We start from the raw sequence: 12,088 nt of genomic DNA on the forward strand, positions 1-12,088 counted from the left end.
TTCTGAATTAAATTATTATTTAATTTAATTTAATTTAATAATTGTGGTATATCTTTGTCCATCTTTGATTAAACATGGTAAACAATAGATATAGCTCAATAACTGTTAGTGATTTATAAAAAGTGCCAACTAAAATATATGCAAAATTAATCAGGTTGAAAATATGACACATTTGGACGTTAAAATACCTTTGTGTATATTAACGTATTGATTTTATAAAAATAAGCATAGAAGAATTTTGAGATCTGTTTATCTGGACCTACATCTACAGTGGCGCCAACTGGTGTTAGACATTGGAACATTTCGAAAGACTCAAGCTAAGCACTACCTCTAATGATGCTGCTGTTTTATTGAGATAAGAAATCTTTTGGAAGCTTTATTGGACCCACTTCCCGATTTCCGTGTGAGCTGAAATTTCGAATACCTAATACATATGTAAATCGGATGACAAATGCAATATACTGTATACCTGCAGCTTATGGTCGAGATACACGCAGCGGCCGCAGCGCTCGCTCTATACATTGCGGGTTCAATATAATGACGCGTTCAGGGTGCTGTTGCGGCTGCCGCGGCATTGCAGCGCGTCTGGCATGTTCGCTGACGCACACGTCGACGGTTTCCATGCGACGCTGCGCAAGCGCTGCGCGCCGTGAGTCCGCGACAGCCGCCACAGCCTCCTGAGCGTAAGTAGCGGGGAGGTGGGACAGTGGCCTAATCAAGCACTGGTCCTCGCTTCACTTAGGTTTAGGTACTAATATAGGTATTTAAGTATTTTTTGGTACTAACAAACTATGGACACTTATTCGTCTGAAATAAATGCATTTTATTTATTTATTATGATGACATGTAGCTGATCTGGTGATGGATACAGGAAGTGGCCATGGGAACTAATTGTGTTTGGGGTTATTAGAACTGTCTCGATGAGTACTTATTAGTTGCCTGTGGAAAAATTACAGACAGCGATAAAAGCTTGTACCAAAAATGAAATTTTTGCCAAACTGCCACTTGTCCGTACATGTAAATGTTCGTACATTTATAACGTCCGCACGGGCTAGACGCATGATAGCTAAAAAACATTAATTAAATATAATACTCATGTCTGTATATACGTTTGAATTGGCCTGTTAGTCAACATCCGATTTTTGATATATTTTATTTTACAGGACACTGTAAGTATTCTGCTGTTATAGTACAAACATAGTACTACATATTTTAAAATTTAATACAGTAGATTTTAACTTGGTTCTAGCGACCATTCGCTCCCCTAGTGTTAATTTCATTCGAAGCGTGACGTGACGTACGAGTTTTGCCTTAAGTGTCATTTTGTATGGGCTATTGAGTTGCCATAACGTCCCGCTTGACGCGCTGTTCAAAATCCCATGCAAAAATAGACATAACGCTAATGCGAACGTTCGTCACGCTATCGAATCAAAATTACAAGCGACGTTAAATCCAAGCCCCAGCTTATATTTTTTTATGAATTATTATTCGTTCTTTATTTCTCCTGCGATCGCAGCATGCTTCCATTTTTATCGCTTGTCACTATGCCCGTCAGCCCGTCACTTTCGCACTTATATACTTGTTAGAACGTGACAGGTATGGTGACAGGCGATAAAAATGCTACCGTGCTCAGCCCGCTGGTTAATATAGCCCAAGCCCTCTAGCGCATGAGAGGAGGATCTGTGCCCCGCAGTGGGAAGTATGTAGGCTGAATTACATTATATATACATTAATTTTTGTTTGTGTAGAGTGGACCCATACCCCTCCTAACACGTGAGGATGTTTTGGATATACTTGAGGGTAGTGAGGCGCGACTCGAACAAGTAAGTTATATATAAATATATTATAACAAACTAGTACTTTTTAATAAATTAATAGCTTTAACGTATGTAATACGCTACTTTAAAACCTTTTGAACGCCAAGAACCCTTAAAGGCGTCGTATGAACTTCTGCCCGTGACGCCTAGAACGCTTATTAGTACTGCCCGGCGTAAGTTGTCAAAGTAACATGCAACGTTTCCAGTAGGTATGATTTATATTTGCTAGCTGAAGCCATTGAACTATTATTACCAACGTATAGAACCGGCACAAAGAACCAGTATTTGGCGCCATGAGTTGCTGTCGCTTTGACAACAAACAAACCGACCACGGAGCGTGAATCTCGCGAACTAAACGCGTGCCCGGCGCCCACGACGTATGAAGGGCTGAAACCAGAAATATTAGCTGTGTTGCGAACGCAACCTTTTATTTGTATAATGCAGTAGCTAAACGCAGCCGTAGGGCTCGGTTAGTACGCGGAGGCTTTTTTAAAGCACCAATAGGAGCGCTCCACATCAGTTGTATCGCGGCCAATTAGAGGCACCTAAATTTAAACCACCTTTTTTCTGTTCAATTTCGCTTGATCACTCTCGCATCAGCCTCCATACTATAACCACCACTGCTACACTTTTTAACCGTTTCGTCAACTGTACCTAACGTAACCTTATACTTTAAAAAAGCCTCCGCGTACTAACCGACCCCGACGGCTGCGTTTAGCTACTACTGCATTATACAAATAAAAGCCTCCGCGTACTAACCGACCCCGACGGCTGCGTTTAGCTACTGCATTATACAAATAAAAGTCTCCGCGTACTAACCGACCCCGACGGCTGCGTTTAGCTACTGCATTATACAAATAAAAGCCTCCGCGTACTAACCGACCCCGACGGCTGCGTTTATCTACTGCATTATACAAATAAAAGCCTCCGCGTACTAACCGACCCCGACGGCTGCGTTTAGCTACTGCATTATACAAATAAAAGGTTGCGTTCGCAACAAGCTGTGTATGACGTTCTTGTGTGTGACAGATGACGTTCAAAGGGTTAAAATGAATCTGCGGAAAAAATGCATAAGTAATTAGTATCGTCATTCAAGGTCATTAAGTTGAACCTCAAGAAATTGAGTTACTAGGATATCTAAGTAGGTCAAGAAAAAGTCCATGCCTTAAATTAATAATAAAAAAATCACGACTGAACGGATGATCTTAGAAAACTAGCTGTTACCCGCCCGTATACCCGCGTGGATTTTTGTTCGTTTGTTTATAGTCTTTAATTAAAAAATATATATTATATATATTCCATTTTACAGTTGGTGGTAAGTATTCTGCTATTATTAATACAAACATACTACCTACTATAACAGTTTTGAATGATTCACGGTTAGTTTTTCTAGAGTTATATTTAAAAACGTAACAATTGTATAGTCTTTACTCTCTTTACGTTGTTCGAAGACCTAGAGGTATACAAACATAAAACTACATAAAATAGTTTTCGTAGCTAGATGTTAATTTAGTTACTGAATACCTACATGAACTAAGAACTTATGCAACTCTTATAGACTGTGACTGTGTGTGTGTGCGTGTGTGCGTGATTCGACTGTACTTAAAATAAATTATCTCACACCATGCATGAAATAAATCACAAGAAAGTTATTAGAAACATAGATGGCAGTTATTTTTAAACACAAGTTCTATTTAATAAATCGGATAGAAATATAAGAAGAAGGTGAGTTGACCGTGACGTCATTGTGTAATGTTTCATATAAATTTCATATTAGCAAATCGTTTCGACAGTTCTAAGAAAGAAACTGATTTAACTAGTAGATGAATACCCTATTATTACAAAAATATAGATAGCAGTTATTTTTAAACACAAGTTCTATTTAATAAATCGGATAGAAATAAGAGGTAAAATACATTTATTTACATACAAGATATATACAGTGGTACTACGTAAACGAAATTAATAACTAGCTTAAATCTAAAATAGGCCCTTGAGGCATTGTACCAAGGATGCTGGCGGCATTTCCCCGCTGTATCGCAATGCTGATACGTTGTGCGAGAAAGCCGCCAGCTCTTCGGTCACCAGTTACGTCAACCAGACGATATATAAGAAGAAGGTGAGTTGACCGTGACGTCATTGTGTAATGTTTCATATAAATTTCATATTAGCAAATCGTTTCGACAGTTCTAAGAAAGAAACTGATTTAACTAGTAGATGAATACCCTATTATTACAAAAATATAGATAGCAGTTATTTTTAAACACAAGTTCTATTTAATAAATCGGATAGAAATATAAGAAGAAGGTGAGTTGACCGTGACGTCATTGTGTAATGTTTCATATAAATTTCATATTAGCAAATCGTTTCGACAGTTCTAAGAAAGAAACTGATTTAACTAGTAGATGAATACCCTATTATTACAAAAATATAGATAGCAGTTATTTTTAAACACAAGTTCTATTTAATAAGTCGTATAGAAATGTAAAAAGTAGGCGAGTTGACCGTGATGTCATTGTGTAATGTTTCATATAAATTACATTTTTTTTTCAACTCTTCATTTACATACAAAATATATATAGTGGTACTACGTAAACGAAATTAATAACTAGCTTAAATCTAAAATAGGCCCTTGAGGCATTGTATCAAGGATACTGGCGGCATTTCCTCGCTGTATCGCAATGCTGATAGGTTGTGCGAGGAAGCCGCCAGCTCTTCGGTCACCAGTTACGTCAACCAGACGCTTCGCGATTTCTGCAAAAAAACATATTAGATATTAGCAAATAGCATATCGTTTTGACAGTTCTAAAAAAGAAACTGACTTGACTAGTAGGAGAAAACCCTATTATATTAATTTAAATGAGTTTCTACGGTAGACACAAGTAGGTATTTTACATTTTATCCTAGAATTACTTCATTTTAATCGTTTGTTTCACTTTACAGCGCAAGCCAGAACTTTTGACAGGATTAAAAAGCGCTAAGGTAAGGTGACGTTTGAATGTCAAATGCAGTTGCATTACAGTTGTCGTGAACAATCTTTTGCCATCTATTCTCGGAAACGTTCGTATTTGTCATGCTACTTCAGTCAACATCAGTGCTTTTTATACTGAGACTGACTGAAATAGCACGTCAAGTTTACGGTAACGTAAACGTACGTTTCCGTAAAAATACGATGGTAAAGGTTTATATTCACTACATTTAGCTGTACTGTTGCAACCGCTGTATCTGTCAATTTCCTTAGTGTATTAAGGATGACTCACGTTAGACCGGGCCGTGACCGGGCCGGAGCTTCCGGCGCTTACTTTTCTATGACATGACATGTGATCACGTGATGTTTTCCGTAGAAAACGAAGTGCCGGTCACGGCCCGGTCTAACGTGACGTGAGTCATCCTTAACGCGGCGGGAACGTTACTCATTTTATCATAGAAATTGACTGATACAGCGGTGGTAAAAACTACATCAACAGTAATGCAGAGATGACGAGCAGATACTTATTGTCAGCAGATGCTGTAGAATTTCGCGAGACGAAAAAAATAATATCTATGATTACGCAACATTCAACTCTTTATTAGTACCTATTAAACTTTATTATATTACTAACTACCGGCACAGAAAACCAGTATGCCCGCCATGATTTGTTGTTGTTTTGAGAACAAACCACAGAAGCGGAGCGTGAATCTCGCGATCTAAACGCGTAACCGCCATGAATTTAACGACGCTTAAATTACGATGATTTGGTCGCGTGGTACAGGTTGCGATTGCGACAATTTCATTGTTTGGCTTCTCTATAGTAATAAATAATAATAACTCATTGTTAGTACTTTTTCTGTGGTACTTATCCAATCAAACCCCCCCATTAGTGTTCACATTGTTTTCGTCAGAGGTTTATAATAGTGTTATTGCACTTCTGTTTATAGACTATGCAAGAAGCAAGAGATACTGCACTGGTAAGTATTAATGCACGCGATTTGAAAGCGTTTTTAGTGTTTACTTTTAATTAGTATAATTATTTTGCTTTGTTGAACCATATGAAATGCTTACTGCCGGCCAAGGTGACAATCGGTGCGTCTCTCTCTCTCTTCCATATTAGTGCAACAGTGGTCCGTAATCCGTATTAGTGATACATGCGCGTTGCCGACCCTAACACCCCGCACCCTCGTTGAGCTCTGGCAACCTTACTCACCGGCAGGAACACAACACTATGAGTAGGGTCTAGTGTTATTTGGCTGCGGTTTTCTGTAAGAGGAGTAAAGGATGACTCACGTTAGGCCGGGGCGTGTCCGGGCCGGAGCTTCCGGCGCTAACTTTTCTATGACATGACAGGTGATCACGTGATGCTTTCCATAGAAAACGAAGCGCCGGAAGCTCCGGTCCGGACACGGCCCGGTCTAACGTGAGTCATCCTTAAGGTGGAGGTCCTTGGGGAAGGACTGAGGAGTTGGGGTCTGCTCTAGTTCTGGAATGTCATATCGCGTTGTGTGGTAGGGCACAGCACAGCGGATATGACATTCACAGTGCCCCTGCCTCTCTTTTGGACGTAGTTTAAGCCGTTTAAGGTCATACCCGGGTCCAAACTGTTTCCATTTTCCAAACGAACTCATTTTGCTCGCTCAGAACAGTGTGGCTACCACTAGTTTGGCACGGACATAAACGCTATCGAGAACTTAACTTACTTTCTTTGCATCTTGCTCGTACTCGTTCAAGCGAGATGTATAGAAAGTAAATTACGTAGAAGTTAGCGAAAGTATATGTCAGTTTTGACACTGTCAGTGACTCATTGTACGAGTACTGCTCAGAACACTAAGTAAAAACGCGGATTATTATTTAAAAAAAATCGGCCAAGGGCGAGTCGGACTCGCGCACGAAAGGTAACCAAGGGTAAGGGTACCATTACGCAAAACACGGCAAAAGAATCACGTTAGTTGTATGGGAGCCCCACTTAAATATTTATTTTATTCTGTTTTTAGTATTTGCTGTTATAGCGGCAACAGAAATACATCATCTGTGAAAATTTCAACTGTCTAGCTATCACGGTTCATGAGAGACAGCCCGGTGACAGACAGACTTACGGACAGCGGAGTCTTAGTAATAGAGTCGCGTTTGGGTACGGAACCCTAAAAACAACGTTATTGAACTACATTTATTTAACTTATTTTTTTCAGTCAGCCAAAAAACTATTCGCCCGATATAAAAACAAGGTAGTCCTACTTATAGTTCGTTTAACCTTTAATGACATCAATTTAATGATTTTCAAAACTACACGAAATATTTCCGCAGTTTTTTTTTAATTTTCTTGTGTTATTACTGTTATAAAACATTGGAAAAGTACACTCATAATATAGGTACAAACAACAGACATACATATAACAATTTACTATTTTTTTTTTTAATGATGAATAGGCAGGCGTTTGACCACGATCCCACCTGATGGTAAGTGACGATGCGGTCTACGGTGGAGCACGCTTACCTATGAGATACCTATTCACTCTTGCCTTGAAGAGCCCCAGATTGTACTCATGCGGAAACTCAGACTCGGGCAGGGCGTTCCACTCCTTGGCAGTACGCATAAGAAATGTGGAAGCAAAACGCTTCGTGCGTATTTTTGGAGTTCCTACCATGAAGCGATGCCGGAGGTATGGGAGGAGGATGGTAAAAATGGGACGGAGGAATAAGCTTGTGCAGTTCGACAGGCTGGCAACCTTGCGACGATGCTCCAGACTTTGGAGTCGAGCATTCGTCAGATTGCTGTCATTGATGATTCTCTTGGCCCTCCTCTCAACTGACTCGAGCGCCTCAAGCTGGTACTTTGCAGAGCCATCCCACAGATGAGAACAGTATTCTACACACGATCGGACTTGTGCTTGGTAAAGGTCGAGCAACTGCCTAGATGTAAAATACTGCCTCACCTTGTTGAGGATGCCTAGCTTTCCTGCCGCTAACTGTGCTTTCGACTCGATATGCGGGCCGAAGTTGAGTTTTGAGGTCAGTGAGATTCCGAGTAGCTCAAGATGGTCGGTTAACGGAAGGGATACATCTCGGAAAGTAGGAGTGAGATGGAATGGACTCCGTTTAGCGGAGGTAAGACACGCCTGAGTCTTACTAGCATTGAACGCAACCACCAAATTGGCTTCACCCCAATCGGAGACTGCCTTCAGTGACACGTTCATGCGTTCGACCATTGCCTCCCTGAGCGCCTGGGCTCCACTAGCTCGTGAATTGGGCATGTAGCTTATATATATTTATTGCAGCAGAGCTGTCGTCAGTACGTATAAAATAAAAGCTTTAAATTTAAATCATATCTCGTCGAATTGTTGATTTTTAGTCAATATTATTTTCTTTATCTCGTTTCTGGCTACCCGGACCCGGCCACGCTTGTTTTTTTGGATTCTATAAAATAATATAAAAAAGTCGAGTGCTATTGCTTGACTTTCTAACTGTAGGTACTTATAGTATATTTTACATGAGAAAAATTATAAGCTAATTTTCAACTCATACAAAAGTCTACTCCGTCACATTTTTTGGGGACACAAAATTAGAAAACGAAAAGAATTTTGACCCATTTAATGAAATTTTACGCTTTAACACTCGTATTTTAAACTTACTAAATAACTTTTAAATTTACTTTTTATCTAAAATTTTAATCAATCATTATATTAAACAATATAATACGATTACGATACGATTTGAAAATATACATTATGTTATTTTATTGTACAATATACTTAATGTCATTCAGTTTAATTAAATTATTTATACATAAATAGAGTTTGAATTAGGGACCTCTCTACGAGTGAAGGCCTCCTCCCTCCTCCATGTTATTCCATACATCTCTAACGTTAGGTCTGGACATGTAGTCTTTGCCAGCTACTCTATTTATTTCATCTATCCATCTCTGCCTTGGTCTTCCTCTTTTTCGAGTATTTTGTGGTCCTCTGTGGCCAGGGCCAAGTAGTCACTTCCCATTTCTGTTTGTTCATGCGTGCTACATGGCCAGCCCATCTCCATTTTAGTTTTTTACAATGTTCTAAGGCGTCTAAATAAATATTTCTTATTCTTATTCTTATTCTATTACATTTGTGATTTCATTTCATGTATCTCCTTTTAATATTTAGGATACTGCGTTCCATAGCTCTTTGGCATATTGTAACTTAATATTTATGCTATTGTTTAATGTCCAGGATCGGCTGCCATTTGGCAAATTTGGAAAATTACAGTACTTTTTTCTTATGCTTTATAGGAAGGTTTGATTTCAACACTTCTTTATAAGTCCAGAATTTACATTATGTAATATTAATTCGCCTGAAACAGGCGAATTAACAGGCAGGCAAGCCTAGGTCTCCATTTGAAATAATACTCAAATCCCATTTTACTCAGTCATCGTTTTGATATCCTAAATTTGAATTTAATTGACAGATAGGGAAAACAATATAATCGAACATTTACATTACCTGGGAATCAAAAAAAAAGTTTAATGTAATTGCAACCACTTTAAACGCTTTATTGATGAGTGGACATTTCAGAAAACTATATGACGATTTCTTTATATGATTCGCCGTAATCATATACTACAGAGAGAGCAACATTTTTTAATTTTATATATTGTCCTTCGCTCATGTCGGCCTTTACTTTCCTAGACCTCCTAGGCAGGCTAACTTTCCTTTTTTTCTGAATGGCCTAACAAATACATTGATTTTTGCTCAGGTAAATGCCCGTCATCCTGAAAGACTGCTTGGGTCCATCCAATCCCTAAAAAGGGTGATCGCACAAACCCTTCCAACTACCGGCCGATTGCGATTACCTCTCTTCTCTCCAAGGTGATGGAGCGTGTGGTTAACAAACAGCTCCTAGCATACCTCGAGGACCACCAGCTTATAAGTGACCAGCAATAAGCCAAATTGGCCTCTAAGAAGCTTGGGGTGCTCAATAGAGCGAAACAGTACTTCACACCAGGTCACCGGCTTTCGTTATACAAAGCGCAGGTTCGACCACATATGGAGTATGTTCTCATCTCTGGTCTGGAGCACCGAAATACCAACTTCTCCCACTTCCACTCTCCACTTCTTCCACTTCGAACTGGGGCAGTTCGTATTGTTGGCGATCCCGATCTCACAGTCGGTTTGGAACCTCTTAGCCTTCGGAGGGACGTTGGCTCTTTGTGCTTGTTCTACCGTCTGTACAATGGGGAATGTTCTGAAGAACTTTTTGATCTGGTGCCACCGACACGTTTTTACCACCGCACCTCCCGCCAAAGAAACAAAGCTCATCCTCACTTTCTTGACACGTGGCAAACCAAAAACAAGCGGGCATCTCGCTCGTTTCTGCCCAGAACGTGCAAGTTATGGAATGAGCTACCTTCTGAGGTGTTTCCCCTGCGCTATGACATGGGGTTCTTCAAGAAGCAGGTATTTAGGGTTCTCAAAGGTGGGCAACGCATAAGTGGCTCCTCTGGTATTGCTTATGTCCATGGGCGGCGATGACTGCTTCCCATCAGGCGGCTCGTCTGCTCGTTTGCTCCCTATTACATTAAAATATATATATATATAGTATGAGAAAGGAGACCTAGGCTCTCCGAAACATGTCGCGCGAGTGACTAAAACAAGTGAGTCTAAACCGTGAAATTATTTAATGTTAGTATGTCTCACAGCAGGTTATAATCAATTATGTAAGTTATTTTCTGTTTTAATTTTTACGTATTTCATATATTGTTAGATAATAACAATTGATTGATTGTTAAGTTTAGAAAATATTTGATAACTTTTCCGTCTTATACGACACAAATCCATTGTTTTTGTAAGTACTTATTGACGACCGGTCTGGCCTGGTAGGTACTTGGGTAGTGACCCTGCCTATGAAGCCGATGGTCCTGGGTTCGAATCCGTACGATACTTGCCGTATGGTAAGGGCATTTATTTGTGTGATAAGCACAGATATTAATTTGTTCCTGAGTCATGGATGTTTACTATGTATGTATTTAAGTAGTTGTATAAAACGCAAGCAATTAATAATTAATTAATTATAGGTAGTTCAAAATTAATCTCCCGAATTTATTCTTCCAAATTTACCTACGATTTAAATTAACGGCACACAGATTCCTTATTCTTTTTAAGTTAAAAATCTAGGCATAATTATGGACCGCACTCTATCTCCCCAGCTCAATGAGGTTAGTAGAAAAATGTTTGCTGCAACAGGATCCCTACGGCGGCTTCGTAACTTTTTACCGCTCGCTTAATTGCTTATGCTCTGCGTCTACCCATTTTAGATTTATACCTAAATGTATTATTAATTTAATAATTGTTTTGTTCATTATTATAGTATGCTGATGTATGTATTAATTAAGTTGCTAAATTATAGTATTATTTTAGATTATGTGGATATCAGCTACCCCGATCTTTCTGAAGAGCAACTAAATAAACTCGAACGTCTTTAAAACCTATGCATCCGGTTCATTTATGGCTTGCGTAAATATGATCACGTCTCCTACGCTACGTCTCGCAGCTCAAGTGGCTTCCTATACGTTTCCGACGCAATTCCCACATTCTAGCTCACCTATACGATATTCTCTTCAACCCCTCTACCCCACTTTACCTGAAGGAGCGCTTCAAATACCTCTCTTCTTTAAGATGCTCCCAGAATTATCTGTTTGCCCAAGTTTCTTCTTCTTCTAAATTCTATAACGATTATTTTACCTTCCAAGCGATTCGGTTGTGGAATGCTCTGCCGTGTGAGCTAAGACATGCTAAATCACTCCCTATTTTTAAGGCTCAGCTCAAAATACACTATCTGTCCCTTCCTCAAACTCGTTAATTATTAGATTTTGTCTGTCTGTCTGTGTTGTGTGATATGTCTATGTATATATATATATATACATAGACATATCACTATCTATGTGTATATATATGTATATATATTTATTTTATATATTACATTTATCCATGTATTGATATTGTTATATATTTAGTTGTGCTGTTTTTTTTCCCTGTACTTGTTCTCCATTTATTTTTGCTACCCTTATACAATTTTCTTCTTTGCGCTAATTTCTACTACCTGAAGGTTGTCTGGAAGAGATCGCTTTTAAGTGATAAGACCGCCTGTTGCTGCTTAGTTTTTTTATGTTAATTTGCTGTATTTAATCATGTTTCATTGTGCAAAATAAAGAATATTATTATTATTTGTATCTTTTCGGATTTCACGGGCCTATACTAGTAAATCCCGGTCTTTTGATAGGCTTGCGTGGGGAAATAGATCCAACACGTAGAGGCCCCTTGGAGAG

The 12,088-nt window shown here is 39.0% G+C and overlaps 1 protein-coding gene and 1 pseudogene across 1 annotated transcript in view; one reads left to right on the forward strand and one right to left on the reverse strand.

The window, feature by feature from the left end:
* Positions 1 to 12,088, reverse strand: part of LOC134751787 (spherulin-2A-like) — a 500,532-nt gene that overhangs the window by 320,667 nt on the left and 167,777 nt on the right. The gene's annotated exons all lie outside the window — the stretch shown is intronic.
* LOC134751687 (uncharacterized) lies at positions 7,872 to 10,353 on the forward strand (annotated as a pseudogene).

This window comes from Cydia strobilella, chromosome 23, assembly GCF_947568885.1.
Source record: "Cydia strobilella chromosome 23, ilCydStro3.1, whole genome shotgun sequence".
Classification (NCBI taxonomy): domain Eukaryota; kingdom Metazoa; phylum Arthropoda; class Insecta; order Lepidoptera; family Tortricidae; genus Cydia; species Cydia strobilella.